Raw genomic sequence first — 14,881 nt, 5'->3', positions numbered from 1 at the left:
TAAGCTTTTAAACTACACTTCTCAGCGTACACAACCCTTCTATCGACTGGATGAGTCTCCCGTTACGTCTCCAATTCTTTCCGCACATTCTGCTTGTTTCACCACCGTTACTGTTGGACCACAGTCACAGAATCGAGGAGAGATACGGTTCCGATAAACTGTCTTAAATAATCATGTTGAAAAAGGTGACAAAGTTTATTTTTCTTTAACATAACCTTACATTTGCCTGTTCAGTTCAAGTTATTTTCTGTACCTGCAAATTCCCCAATTTTTCTGCTGTCTCCTGAGAGAGACATGTGTCAAATCACAATAAGTAATACAATCTATTCAGTTAACACCCAGATGTAACAGAACACATTTAAGACTTACACCCCCTTTAAATATGTATTTCCTTCATTTCAGTTTTCTTACCTCCAAAGGATACCTGAAAGTTCACTATCCCATATTAAGGACTGTACATGCATTACCGGTAATACAGCTACTAATAAAGATATACATTAATCTTAATTATTAATAAATTACACTTTTATTAATAAAGACATGTATTCATCAAATTCATTGTGAATAGTTGTGGTGTCTAGAAAACAATTTTAGCTACAGTAAATATTTCAAGCGAGTGGTGCGTATGTTCGTTACTTTGTGACTATATTATTTCCACTACATTCAGAACAGTTCAAATGCGATCGACTGTTCCTCTACTGAACTACATAAACCCTGTGAAGAGGTGGTTTAAGTTAGTCTCCTACATCGGTAACATCTAATGGGCAGCATATGTTATTTTAGGTTTGTTGCAATTGAGAACAGGTTTAGTATGGAGCTGCTGACAAATTTCAGCAGCCACGTTCGTTGCAATGACCCGTTGTAGGGTCATTGCCAATCAGCTGCAAGAAAAAAAAACATCATTTGTGCCTTTATTTAAAAAAAAGAAAAACAGAGTAGTAGTTTATGTGGTAATTTCAGGTACAATGTAAGAACTTCAGTTAACTAGTCCCACAGTAATGCGTGGGGTCCTATCAATAGAAAAAAAATACTTGTAACCCAAAAACACAACAACCACGATGCGAGAAGCCTTCCGGGAACCTAGGTAAATCACTGTAGTAGTCTAACGACTACAGAAAATAAAATAAAAAAATACTTAAAGGAACAACTTCAAAACAAAAAGAACATTAAAAACAAATCTGGGAAACAACAAAAACAGAATCTAATGCGAGAGCTTTTTCAAGTCTTCGGTACACCATCGTGCTCCCTTAGTCCCAGTAGACCTCTCATCTAAGAAGATGAGATATCTCTCATCTGTCTGTGTAGAGATCAGCTGGGGGTCCACAGCTGATGGGAATTTAAGTAGTGACCTGCGTCAGCTGCAAAGGAAAAAGTATAGGTTTATTCCATGCTGAAAGGAGAAGGAAACACAACGTGGACCCTTCTTCGGGTGTGACGTGGAATAAACCTTTACCTGTTCCTTTGATGTTAATTTAGACTGGATCTCCAGCAAACACCTAACAGGCTACAATCCCGTTAGATAAGGTGTTAAGGGCGACCTATAAGTAACAGTATCTAAAGTGGACGGTTGCTTTCGGTAGCTGAAGACAGGCTACACTGCTCCAGGTGAGGCTCGAACTCACAACCTCGGCATGACTCCGCTGTGCACTGCTGTATAAGTGCCGTGCGCTGATCGATTGCGCCACTGGAGCCACATAGATTACTTTCCCTTCACACACTGACGTTGCACAAACACAGGGTGAAAACGATTTCGGCATGTTTTCCGTCTCTCCGTGGGAGAAAGGGACAGTAAAAGAGCGAGGAAACTACAAGGGAAGAAAATGAAAAAATAGTGCTCACTGCCGAAGAGGGAGGAGAGAGATGGTCAGACACGTAAATCAGCCCGGCGGATTTACACTACAAATTTCTCATTTGTAGTGACATTTATGAGTCTTCATGTGTCTGAAACTGTCCAGTTTGTATTTTCGTTTCACAAATCCAGTAAACTTGAATAAGACAAGGCACACTGCACATCTGCGGAACATCACGTCCGAGTTTACAGTAACACCAGAGATTGAAAGCGAAGTAGTTTTTTATTAAAGTTCAAGGAAACCTGAATATGTTTGCTAGAAGTATTTCAGAATCACAGTGAAATGTAGTAGGATTGCTGCACAGATCTGCAGTCTGCAATTAGAATACGGTTTGTGCGTTGTATAAAATATACCATTCAAAACTTTTCTAAAACTGCAGAGATACATTTCGGAATGCGTCTTCCTGTAAAAATAAAATATCTATTTTATTTGACGGGCGCTATAAGCAGAGTCTGAAGCCAGCTCCACAGAAGAACTATATTCTTTACTTCTCCTGCCATTGCAATTTGCGCACAGATTTTTTTTTTCAAAATGTATTAGCCTTGATGGGAAAAAAAAACTAAACTGTCTGTGCGGTGTCCAAGTGGTAAGGCATCGGTTTCGTAAACCGAAGAGCGCGGGTTCAAACCCCCTCCGTGCCTGGTTTGTGTGCCACGATATACCTTTATCTAAATCGTCAATTGTCTTGCAATGTAGAAATCTCTGTAATAATAAGAAAAGAAAAGTAGTTAATAATCCTTTGACAAAGTAACGGGCATCATCCACTGCTTGTCAGGATGGCTGAGTGGTCTTAGGTGCCAGCCTCAAGAACTCAATCGTGTGTAGTGACAGTTGTTATTCACAACCCGGATTTCTATGGAAGCCCGTTTCCGCCAGGGAGTAAAAAAAAAAAAAACCGCTATGGTATCTCAGAATTGCGACTTAGCAACTCAGAATTCCGACTTTATATCTCACATTTGCTACTTCGAAATAGCCCATATTTCAATGTCTGTCCTTTTGTTATTGTAACGGATTCGGGTTCTAGGGCTTGTGCCCTCTTGAGTTTAGCTCAAGATGCAACAGGATTATAAATGAATTCTCCCGCCCTACATTCCAAGATATGGAATCTTATTTTTCTTGAAGTTTCTGATGTTGGTCGTTATTGGAAATTGCCCGGTGGTATCGACTCAGGTAGTCAGTTGTTATGTGCTGTAATTCGATACATGCAAAGCATTTGTATTCCCTCAAATTATTAATTATTAAGGTCAATAATGTACTAAACAGTACATGCCACTTTTTCTCTAGATGATGTTCACGATGGAACAGTGAGAAAGGCGTGCCTAGATGTGCTTGAACCAACACCTTACTATCATTTTAGTACCGACCTGCCTGCACTGACCAATGGTACCACAGAGACTCCAACGGGTCGGTTTTACCCAGTTTTTGGGTAAAAAATAATCTGCACTTTTAAGCAAGCATTTTATTTCAAATTGTGAAATTTTTGTGTAAGTTTTTCTTGAAAAATGTTGTTTCAGAAAGAAACTGAGTTGACGATAATAGCCCTGTCAGTAGAATATCGAACTTTTCATCTCAGCTAGTTCTTCTGTGGAACAGGCTTCAGAACTCTACGTACAACGCCTTTGATATCATTTTATTTTTACAGCAGCCGCATCTGGGAAGTTTTTTTTACTTTTTATTTGAACAACAAAATAGATTCAATATAAACAAGAGCACTTATAACATCAGTAGAATCGTCAGGAGTACATAAAATAATATAATTATACTTTCTGAAAACGATTAAACTAGGTAAATGAAGATAAGGTCCGCGCAGCTTTAATGTTCTTATATTTCAAAAGAGTCTGTAATTAACCCTTTTCGTCTTTTTTGAACTATTCAAACTTAGGACTCGTACCAGACCATTTCACTCTACGTACAGTATATCTCATTTCGTAACGAAAATGTATTTCCTGTCTTAGAAATGCTCTGGGCGGTATGTCTTACACAACGCACCTGAAGTATTCTAATCGTGGACTGCAGATCTGTGATATTGCCGAATTCGAGGGATCCAGCAATCGTACTGGATTTGACTGGGATTCTGAAATGTCTCTTACAAAGGTATTTGTGTTTGCTTGAACTTTTAATAAAAAAGTGATCTGAGACTTCCTAGCTTCCAGTCTATAATCTCACTGTAACTAAACTAGGATGTGATGTTTCGCAGATGTGCAGTGTGCCTTTACGCTTGGCATGTTCAAGACTATTCGTTGCGTGAGCTCCTCACTGCGTGTCCTGTACTGTATTGTGATTTCAGTTTATCTACGAGGATTATCTACGAGGAGTACAGCGACTAGAACGCCTTGAACCTTTTTTTCGGTATATAAAAGAAAACGCTAAAGCACATACAAAGTAACTAACATTTCCTATATGTAGGTTTTCTGATTATATCTCTACTTTACTTAAATACCTTAGTGACAGGCGATTCTTTCCGATATTTGTTCAGGCGCGGTTATTGATCCCATACTAAAGATTATTTTTATAAAGAACATGTCACCTGCAAACTGGTATCGAGAAAGTTTTATAAGTTTTATAATATTACTTTTTATTTAAAAAAGTAAATTTATCATAACCTATATGATTTCTTACCAGCATGGAGCTCGAATTCACAACCCCGAGATTACGTGTTTGGTACTAGCTGCGCCACAGAAAAAAAATGAAATCTCTTATTTACATTAAATACTGCGGCTCCTGACCTTTTCTTCTCGTCAGAGAAGAGGTCTGGTCTCCAGATTATCAACGATAAGATCAGACCGTGCTCCTTTGTAAAGCAGTGTTGGTTCACATTGCTTATATGGGGCAACACATCAACTCGATGATCGCTCGCTGTACACGCATGCCCCCCCTTCACTGAAATAACATAGACGAAGGAAACTCTCTTGTCTTGGGCTGCTGTCACCCGGATTCAAAGCGCGGGTAGTGCGGTCACAGCACAAAGTACTGACCACTATACCATCGCGGCGAGCTGGGACAGACTATCCTTAATTTTATTCAAATGCTCACAGTGTCTTTAATATGATGGATTCATATACCGTGCTCATGAGAAAGTCACAAACCTGTCATCTACACACTGTTCCCAGAGCTGGATAAGTTATTCCAGATTCTACAGCTCTCTAGCAATACTGGAAATCAGGCTACAGAAAAGGAGAAATTCTCTTCAAAATGTGGAAATATATTCCCGAGACGAGTCTTTTCTCAAAGGTCAACTCTGCTTGTAAGTCACCCCTCCCCACATCGCGCGGTGTAGCGGTTATAACCTTCTATTAACACACCAAAGGGCTTCAGTGAGAAAGCGGGCAGAAACAAAGCGATCTCTTTCATTTTTACGTTTTGCACGCCTGACGGGGTTTTACGGTGCTCTTTTCTACACTGAACTGATCATTTGGACATCGTAAGGGAAGAGAGACACATTTCTATGTAATCAGGAAACCAGGAATCCTAACCGTTAGCCCGTTAGTGCCACAGAGAAAAAAAAAACGTTTCAACGAGATAAAATTGCAGGATAAACACATTTTTTTCTTTTTCGTAGCGTTTGTGTTTTGTTTGATTTAGCGAATTTTATACACTTTATTTCTGACACATGAGTAAAAAGGCTGGTACAGTATATTTAATACAAGAGCCCTGAACAATTTTCATCTACCTTATTGTAATGTTTTTTTTTAAAAAAAAACAAGTTAAATGGATATATAGTAAATGTTTTTTTTCATATAATAGTGTTTATGGTCTGAAAAACATCATTATTTAACGGACATTTGGTATAATTAAAAAAAAAACTCATTCACGAATGTTAACATTTTTTTACAATAACGTGTTCTATTGTGATCTTGCGACCCGTGCAGCAATATCACCAGACAGTTTAATGGTCTTAGTTCAGGTGGGTAGCTGCGCCAGCATGCGTAGGCTGCAAAGGAACAAGTAAAAGGTTTATTCCATGCTGAAAAAAAAGAAGAAAAAGAACACAACGTTTCGGCCGTGGAGCCTTCTTCAGGTGTGAGAGAGACAGGGCAGTAGGCAAAGGTAAAGTAGCGGGAGAACAAAGGTTGGGAGGGAGGAGGAGTGAGAGGCGGGAGCAGGGGACAGAAAGAGAGGCCAATCAAGAGGTGTGAAGTCAGAATGGGTGCAGAGAGCTATGAAATGAAACTTCCAATGAATGGAGAAAATTTGAAAAGAACAGTAGTCTGTCGTTAAGGGAAGGGAGAATGTGTGATCCTAGCTGCAGAATAATTTTAGTTTCGGTGGTCTTTCTGATGTATGAGTTTGGAAAACCGTCTTTGAAAACAATGGTGCCTGGCTAGCTCAGTAGAGCATGAGACTCTTAAGCTCAGGGTTGTGGGTTCGAGCCTGATGTTGGGTGGTGTTTGTCTCCTTATTAACAAAGTTTCCTGCTCATCCTTGACCCTCTTTCACCTCGATGGTACCGAGCACTGAATTCTGTGTTCTCAAAGACGGTTTTCCAAACTCATACATCAGAAAGACCACCGAAACTAAAATTATTCTGCAATTATTTTTTCAGCATGGAATAAATCTATTACTTGTTCCTTTGCAGTTTAATGGTCTGTCGTCCTTTTACAGTTCTGGGTTTTATTCTGTCTTCAGATGCACCAGATGTATTTTTAAAATACGTAAATAACAATTCTGGTGCAGCGAGGCATTCTGATTAATTCAGATTCACTCTTCACGTGTGTTATAGATATCATATAATGTTTTTGTATCCACACAAAACCTCGCATGAAGTTGATAAACTTTGCTTGTAACATATTTAACAAGGCACAGTGCCAAACTATTAAAATACATCAGAAAAGTACCCGAACTCATCTAATTGATGTATTTGAAACGAACGGATGGGAGACTTTAATATGGCGTTCTGGAAATTCACTTTTAGGAGTTTTCGGAAGTCTGGACCCAGATATACAGTGAGGGAGGACTGCTTGACTTCCTGCTTTCAGCTCGTGCATTGTTTCTACTTGTGACCACCAACAGAGAGAGCTTTACCGGTTCAAGAAACGTCCCGGGAGTTTTCTGGGTTAAGAGGGAAGAATAAATGTAATAAATGGAGATGTTATTGCCGCTGGGCAGTATGAAGGCGGTTTAGCGAGGCGGTGGTGTGTAGAGGGAGGAGATGTGCATTCCGCACGGGCAGCGCAGAGCAATGAGTCACACCTGCTGCGCGCTGAGTCCTGTCCTATATAACCGCTGAGCCCGGACACACACAGTGTCTCCAGTCAGTGCTGGTGATTCAGAAAGGGTAGTATTTTTAAATAATATTCCAGAAGGTGCAGAAACGGACTATTTTGCTCAGTTGAGGCTATAGGAGTCTGTGTTTTTTTTTTCAGGCTGTCGGGAGTAGCGTTTGTTATATTTTTTTTTCTCAGAAACCGTATCAGTGGGCTGAATTTCAGTTAAATTCAGTTTTGAAAGATCAAGAATGAGTTAGGGAAGACAGAGGTAGAGACTAATGGAAGTTATGAAAGCCATTAATGGGTTTTCTCTGCTTGAGCTTGAGTTAAACCTCAGTAGGGCAAAGTCTAGGGGTTAATTTCAACAAACTAGAAGTGAAGTATTCACGGGAAATCAACCTGTGTTTAGTACGCAGCTGTGGTCTGAAGTTGTGCTCCACCTTAAGTCCAATTGCAACGAAGGTTACTGCTGTGCTTAGTCCGCAGCACCGTACTAAACCTGTTCTCAATTGCAACGAACACAAAATAATAGTTGTTGCCCTCTAGAAGTGACTAAACTAGTGACTTATTTTTAAACCACCTCTTAATATGGCTTGAGCAACTTAGTACCGTACTTGGTGTAATGAAGAACTGCATTCGAAGGCTCCAGAATATACAGTAGTAGAAATAAGTTACCACGTACTGAATTTATGCATCCGTCGCTTGAAAACATTGTAATATTTAAAGTTGCTTAACACTCATACCACATTTATTCATAATGAAGTTGATTAATGTGTGTATTTACAAAAGTGACATTTACTAATTATGTTGAATGTTAATCATTACTAGTAGCTGTGAAGTTTAAGGTGCTGGGGAGTGAAGAGAACAGAACTTAAGCTATTATTTATATAAATGTAGCGTGAGGCTTAAATGTGTTCTATAAAATTGAGGAGTTAACTGGATAGATTTGTTGAATATTTTAGTGATGGGTCTCCATATTTGTGGTTATCGGAGGAAAGCAGGGATGAGGAGGAAATAGGTGGCACCCAAGCATGTTAAAGGAAAAAACTCAGCATCTTAAGTGATATATGATGGTTTACAGTCCCTTTTCTGTCCTGTGGCTGTGATCCAATGACTGTGTTGAAACAGCCAGAGTTGTGCTAGCTCTTGATGGACTGGTATGCAAACCAAATGACAGACAAGCAAAGCGTTGTTTTACAATTCTGAAAGCTCGTTCAATGTGGCTTCTTGTGTTTTTATGACTCCTGTTATAGTGCTGGTCTTGTAATGTTGGATTGTGCACAGGTGTCAGAAGATACTGTCATAAAGGATAAGCATGAGTTAGCAAAACAACACGCCAGCAAGCACTTCCCCACTTTGAAAGGAAGATGTTGGAACTGATTAAAGAGCTTAATCTGAACTGACACAGGAGAGAGAAAATCAAAATTCTGAAAAGTAAGCACAAGGCACACCCTGCTAAAGAAATGTATTGCTTTTAAAAAAATGCTTAGAAGGTCAGAGGAACAATTGTTGTTGTTTTTTTTTTGCTCAAGTATTTTTATAAGTTTAATTTCCAGTTCTGTTAAAAATAAAACTTAACTTTACTGGTTATTAGCCGGTGTCTTTTGTAACGATTTAGCTATAATGATGTCTGCTTATTCATCTGGAGTGTTAAAGAAAATTAATGCTGCAATTATACAGTAGTGTTTAATTTCAAATGCACAGCTGCGATTCTCATTTGTTTCATGACTAATTATAATAAGGTATCTCATTAATAACTATGTAGCCTCATCAGGTGAATTGTAGCCTAAATGCAATTCTTAAATTAAAAACTAACTGATTTGTTAGGAAATTTAGTTTGAATTTAAATGAGAAACAGAAAAGTAATTGAATATTAACGTGACCTACATATTATTCTACTAATCAGAAATGTTCTGATGTACAGTCCTCTCCAGTTCGGGCTAATTAGTACAACAAGGCCGAGCCCTTGGAACCGGATTAAACACAAGTTTAGCTGAGCTCCAACTTTGTTCCACATGTTTTTTGCTGAAATTGAACTCGGAGCGGGAGATGATCTCCAGAATGTACCATACTAAATTAGTACGCGGCTGTGTTTTAACTCGGGAAGTCCATTGCATTTGACCCTATGGGTTTCTCTGCATACACTACCATAACGGAGGAATGGTGAGTTAGAGGGAGGGCACCAGTTTGGTTTATCAAGAATTCACCAAACTGAGTAGAACTACAGATCCAACCATTCAAAATGTGCAAGGTATGCTGCAGTAAATCGCAGTGCTCGTTCCGCAAAGAACTGTAGGATACCGCATGATGTATCGAAGTAGGGTGGAATATCTTGTAAAACCACCAGGTGGAGCTATGAAAGCTCTCATGTGCAGCATTTGGGCTGTTGCCAGAAAACACTTGGTTTTGAATCCCTGTCAATGCTGAGGGACAATCTTTTGTCCATTACAGAATTAAACAGTCTAAACGGTATATCCAATTTAATAAGTTTAAGCTTTGTATTGCATTGTTAAACATTAAACTGGTTAAAAAGTACACTGAAGTGTTATAGAGGACACAAATTGTGTATTGCCTCTTACATTAAAAAAAACATTCATTTTAATGTGATATGAAAGATTAATAATGAATAACATTGGATAGGCTGTAAGCTCAAAATATTACTGTAGTCCACTTTCTTTCTAAACATCTGCATCAATTTGTCTCATTCGCCCATGATTACTTAAACATTTTGCCTGCCCTTTTCAGCTATAGCTTTGTTTGAACCTAGCTCCTGGCATGAGTTTTCCTTCAACAAAAACATTTCTTTGAAAAACTAAAATAGTAAATTATATTGATTTGTTGCTATTTCTAAACATCACAACATGTTCAAAGTTAAGTGATTTATTAATAACAACAACTAATAATTTCAAACTGCTTGTATTCTAAAATTGTATTTTGTTTGGGGTGATTTGTCACTGTTTTCACAAACTTGAATTTATTAAACATCTGAGATAGGGTGTTCTATACCTCTGTTTACTTTCTGAAACTCCATAGATATTTCCTGTTTTCACACAGATAAGAATAAACTGCACGTGCAAATCTTTTCACAGGCGAAAAGATGTTCTGTGCTCAATAGCTCTTTAACACAGTGCGCATTATGTCATATCTTTAAGCATCAGTTGAAGCATTCTGAAGTCTGACAATCGTAAAAAGTTACCAAATAGTATTGGTGAAACTGTTACCTGTCCTGGATAAAGCGATTAGAAAATAGTTGGATTTACACGTGTAAGAAACTTTCTGATTTTAATGGGATACGGAAGCTATTAATAATAAATGACATTGGATGGTCTAAATGGAAAATATATAGAGGGGACATGTTGAGTCTTTTCTTTTCAGCTTGAAATTAACTTTTGCCTACTACTGTATATTCCATTGCAGCCAATTTAATGCGACGCAGCTCCATACTTCTCACAAAGTCTAGGCTAGGTGTTACATCCCACTGTGTTTATGTAGATTAGACAGTTCTATGGGGGGAGGTGAAGGAACTTTCAGTTTTCTGGTGTCATTGTTGGCCTTTAACATAAGGCAACCAGCAATCAAATGTCCTGTTTTTTGTTAAGTTGAACAAAGACGTGCCACATGCATATGGTGTGATATTGTATACTTTTAAAGCTACTACAGTATAGCTTGTAGGAAATACATTTGTCCTGTATCAAAGTTTAACTTGTTCAGAGCACCCTACATTACAAAAAGTGACTTCAACAGTATCAACGGCTAAAAGCAACATGTCAAAATGTTCCCAAAATAAGAAGTGAATGAGTTGAGGATTCGATAATAGAGTAATCATAACAATAACTCCCGAGTTGTTTCATACAATCCAAATGAAAGAAGGACACTTAAATAAACATGAAACGACTATTTTTTCATTAACGAAAAGTAACGTCGCACTCTCTGTTTAATCTGATTGTTTCATTGCTGCACAGACTAAAACCAGAGAGAAGCATTTTGTTTATCCTATCATGTATCGGTTTCCAATCATACAAAGTAAGTTTTGGGAATCTCCAATTGACCATGCCTATGCGTTCGCGGAGAATGCAAGGCAAGGCCCTTTTGCCTCTGGACCAGTCGACATTTATGGATGTGGTTCACTCCTAGTCACAAAATTACAAAACAGAAAAGCGGCGTAGTGGTCGGCTCTGGCTGTCCCCCCGTGCCGACACACTGCACATTCAATCCCCCCCTCCTTCTCTTGACTGATGGACAAAAGGTGGAAATCTGGGAGAACTGTACATGGCATTGGCATCTGTGAATTCTGCTGTGTAGATAGTGCTTCCTGAGGGGAGAGAGACAGTGGGGATGGCATCAGCCAATTCCTGGGTGGTGGTGAGCAGAGAGGACAGGATGGAGTGTCCTAAGGTGGTGTGTGCTCTGCTGGGGGTGGAGGGCTGTGTGGAGATATGCATTGCACCGGGCACAGCAACCTGTGTGGCAGGGACGGGCACTTTTCAGGAGATGAAGTTCTGTTTGGAGACCCGCTGCTGTCGTAAACACTCCAAACAGGTGCTCTTGCTTTTTTTACAAAACTTTTTACTTGCTCTTTTTGAAAACGGAGACCCGCAGCCTGTGGCAAAATAACGGAATCCATGTAAGAAATAACGTCACACAGGAGTATTCATCAGTTACGGAAGAGATGTCAAAATCTTTTATTTTCATCCATCTTACCGCTTTCTTTTTCACTGTTCCTATAGTCTTTGAAGATTGTTTAGTGTGTGCGAGGTTTCCTGAAGAAGAGGCTGTGAATAAAACATTTATAATAAATTATACATTCTAGCACAACAAAAATACCTTGGATTTTGAAATACAATCGGGTATTTCAAATGAAGCCCCTTCGCACTTTGCAGGCCAGAGCAGCTGAAGCACGACGTCTCTTCCTGTAAAAAGTCTTTACCAAGACTCTAAATATCTGACTTTCAGTTTGAAACAATACAGCGGATTCCAGGGCACATTCATTCTTGATTCAGGATATATATATATATATGAGTGTGCTAATGGTTAAAACTGTGTTTACATGAGGAACAAGCGGTAACATTTTCATTCCGAAAGAAAGCCAGTCTGTGCGCATTTCTCAGCGTGCACATTGTCAGGAACAACAAACCCACAGTGCCAGCAAACCTATCGATAGCCTGTCAGTACTGTCATTGACCAGAGTAAAGTTAGCTTGAAGTTCGAAAACTATTTTGGCACACCTGTAGCATTTTCACAAAACCTCTTAGGGTTATGAAAACACTTGCTTTGTGTGCAAACTACATTGTGACCGTTTTCACAGCCTTCACTATGTCATTTTTAAGCCATCAAAACTATTAGTGAGCTAATTATCTTTTTAAACCTCTGGTTTTTAATTGATGTGTAACTACGCACTAACTGGAACCCGGGGGACTGCTGTGTACACACGTTCACAATGCAAGAAATACTGGTCAATACGGCTTTGTGTGAAAAAAACAGTATATCGCCATAGGAAGCAGGACAGCGCAGTCTCCAATTACCCAGACTGTATGCACAGGAATAAAGCTTTGTTTGATTTCTGAAACCCTTTCTTAATGTCTTGTTTTCATTCAGGTAAGGGTCAACTATATATACACTATAGTGCTAACAGCGGGAAAATTAAATATATTCATTACTCAGCAGTTTAATTAAAACAGCTCCAATGATGTTCAAACCGATTTTTTACACAGAAGACTAATACAGCTTTGCATTCTGAATCTCATTTTCTCATGCTTTTAATTAATGTGGCATTCTGCGCTGGGATAGGGGTATGTTGTTCACAAACCAATAGCATTTAAACTACAGCACCCACAATGCTGCAACCAAGTGTTTTACACACCAGACAGTCCCCCTCACCTTATACAACCTTGCTTGGGGTTGTGAAACCTTTTTTTAAATTATTTTTTCAATACGGCACCATTAAACATGCATTACACTGGGATGGGGGGTGCTATTCATGAGTCAAAAGCTTCATCACAACATCTGAAAATTTTAGATTTGACATTCTTTTTATTTCACGCTTTCTTTTAGTTTTTCCTAATTTCACATTTTAAATAAGCTGTATCTGTAGCAAATCACAATGAAGGTGTGGTATGCAGATGTGACTGTGTAACCATCAGGCACGAAGGAGAGAAAAACAAGAAAATCTCTGGGGGTCCAAGGCCTGATGATTGACCTCCCCTCCAGGTATGACAAGTAGTTACTAGAAACAGTTCACATGCACCACCATGCAGATTGACACGGTGAATTTTATTTCCTGTATTATGTCAGGCTAGATATTAATGTTGAGTATGTCCCATCCACTGGGTTGAGCAGTACAGGATCTTGAGTTTTGTAGGGACTCGTATCGGCTGGGTTCCTTGCTTCAGAAATCCAGGAGGATCCCTTGTCATGCGGAACAGAGCTCAATATCAACCAAAGGCACCGAAGAGAGAACAGTGGCAGGCATGGTGTGGAGAAAAAAAATGGGTTAGACAGAAAAAACAATTGCAACGTGGTTGTCTACTTACCCACCTGATATCTGTTTCTGCACTTCCTAAAGAATTAGATCACTCAGGATCAGTAAGACTACAGAGATGATGTAGAAGACTACAGCATTGTTAAATATGCTTGTAGGTATGGAGCATCCTTAATAAGGTCTGACATATTTCCACAATTTAGGGGCTGTGTGCTTAAATGCTCTGCTACCTGCTTGCTATTATTAACGTAATCTGTTCATTGATCTAGACAGCATCCTGCAACTGCCATAATCTTACTGGAAGAAAAGGATCACTTTGGTGTCTAGGCTTTTTTGATGAGTCTCCAAGCCTGGAGATGTACACGGTTTGATATTGAAAGTCAGTGGGGTTCAGACTTCGATGATGTGATTGTGTTTTTATTGTTTCGGTTAGAATCCTTTTAGTAGTGTGTCCTGTCTGAAAGGTACTGTAGAGATGGTACTATTTGGGTAACCTAATAATAAGGAATCACATTAGATACACCTCTGTTGGATAGAAGCCAGTTTTCTTTGATCTTTCTTACAACGGAGTGGAATAAATCATGTCATGGTGACATACTGTTGATTTAGAATTCTTTGCACTACTACTTTGATGTTAACACTGTGTAGTAATCATATATAAAAGGGACTGTGTTGTGTTATGATGAACTTTTTTACCGTTTTCATAATACTTTGGTTTCTGGCAATAGATAACAAATGGTTTCTAGTGATTTTTTTTGTGTTCTAGTGTTTTTCATTATTTTTTCGCAAAGTGTCTTTTGGGGAGATATTGAAACTTGTACTTACATGTCTTTTGGAGTTGAATTCTGCTGAGAACACATTGACAGTCTTCTTGAGTTTCCAGCATGTCTTTTATGTAATGCTTGGGAGTAGGGGGTGGTTGCTCACTCATCAATAGTGCCTGAAATATAAAACCGTAAGAAGGGTTACGAACTGCAAAGAATCCAAAGAGTATTAATGGGTCACAGATCAAGATCTAGGTATTTGCAGAATTTGACAGATCTCTCTTGATCAAACTCCTTTTTTCTTACTTTGTGTTTTTATAGCAAGACATTATATTGTTTCTGTGCTAAATGGCAAGCTCTTTAAGGTGTTCATGTTCGTGCCTTTGTTTCTATATTATTGGAAATAAACCTAGTAATTGATTTGATGCATCCATATCTAATCATCAATCTGATACACAGTAATTCTATCTTCGAGATGCCTGTGTCATGTAATAAATTGCAAAGATTATCAATAATCTTTTATGCCTTTTTATGCCTTCTTTGGAGTGTTTTTTGAAAAGGTATCTCTAATTTATAGAACCA

General features: G+C 38.7%; 1 non-coding gene across 1 annotated transcript; it reads right to left on the bottom strand.

Annotated features, from left to right (window-relative positions):
• Positions 1-1,597: 1,597 nt before the first annotated feature.
• Positions 1,598-1,691, bottom strand: trnai-uau (transfer RNA isoleucine (anticodon UAU)). The gene is made up of 2 exons: positions 1,654-1,691; positions 1,598-1,633 (listed from the first exon to the last, which is right to left on the bottom strand). It is a non-coding gene; the product is annotated as a tRNA-Ile (tRNA).
• Between the last annotated feature and the right edge of the window lie 13,190 nt (positions 1,692-14,881).

This window comes from Lepisosteus platostomus, chromosome 5 (genome assembly GCF_059453375.1).
Source record: "Lepisosteus platostomus isolate fLepPlt1 chromosome 5, fLepPlt1.hap1, whole genome shotgun sequence".
Classification (NCBI taxonomy): Eukaryota; Metazoa; Chordata; class Actinopteri; order Semionotiformes; family Lepisosteidae; genus Lepisosteus; species Lepisosteus platostomus.
This window is presented reverse-complemented; position numbering and strand designations above follow the sequence as displayed.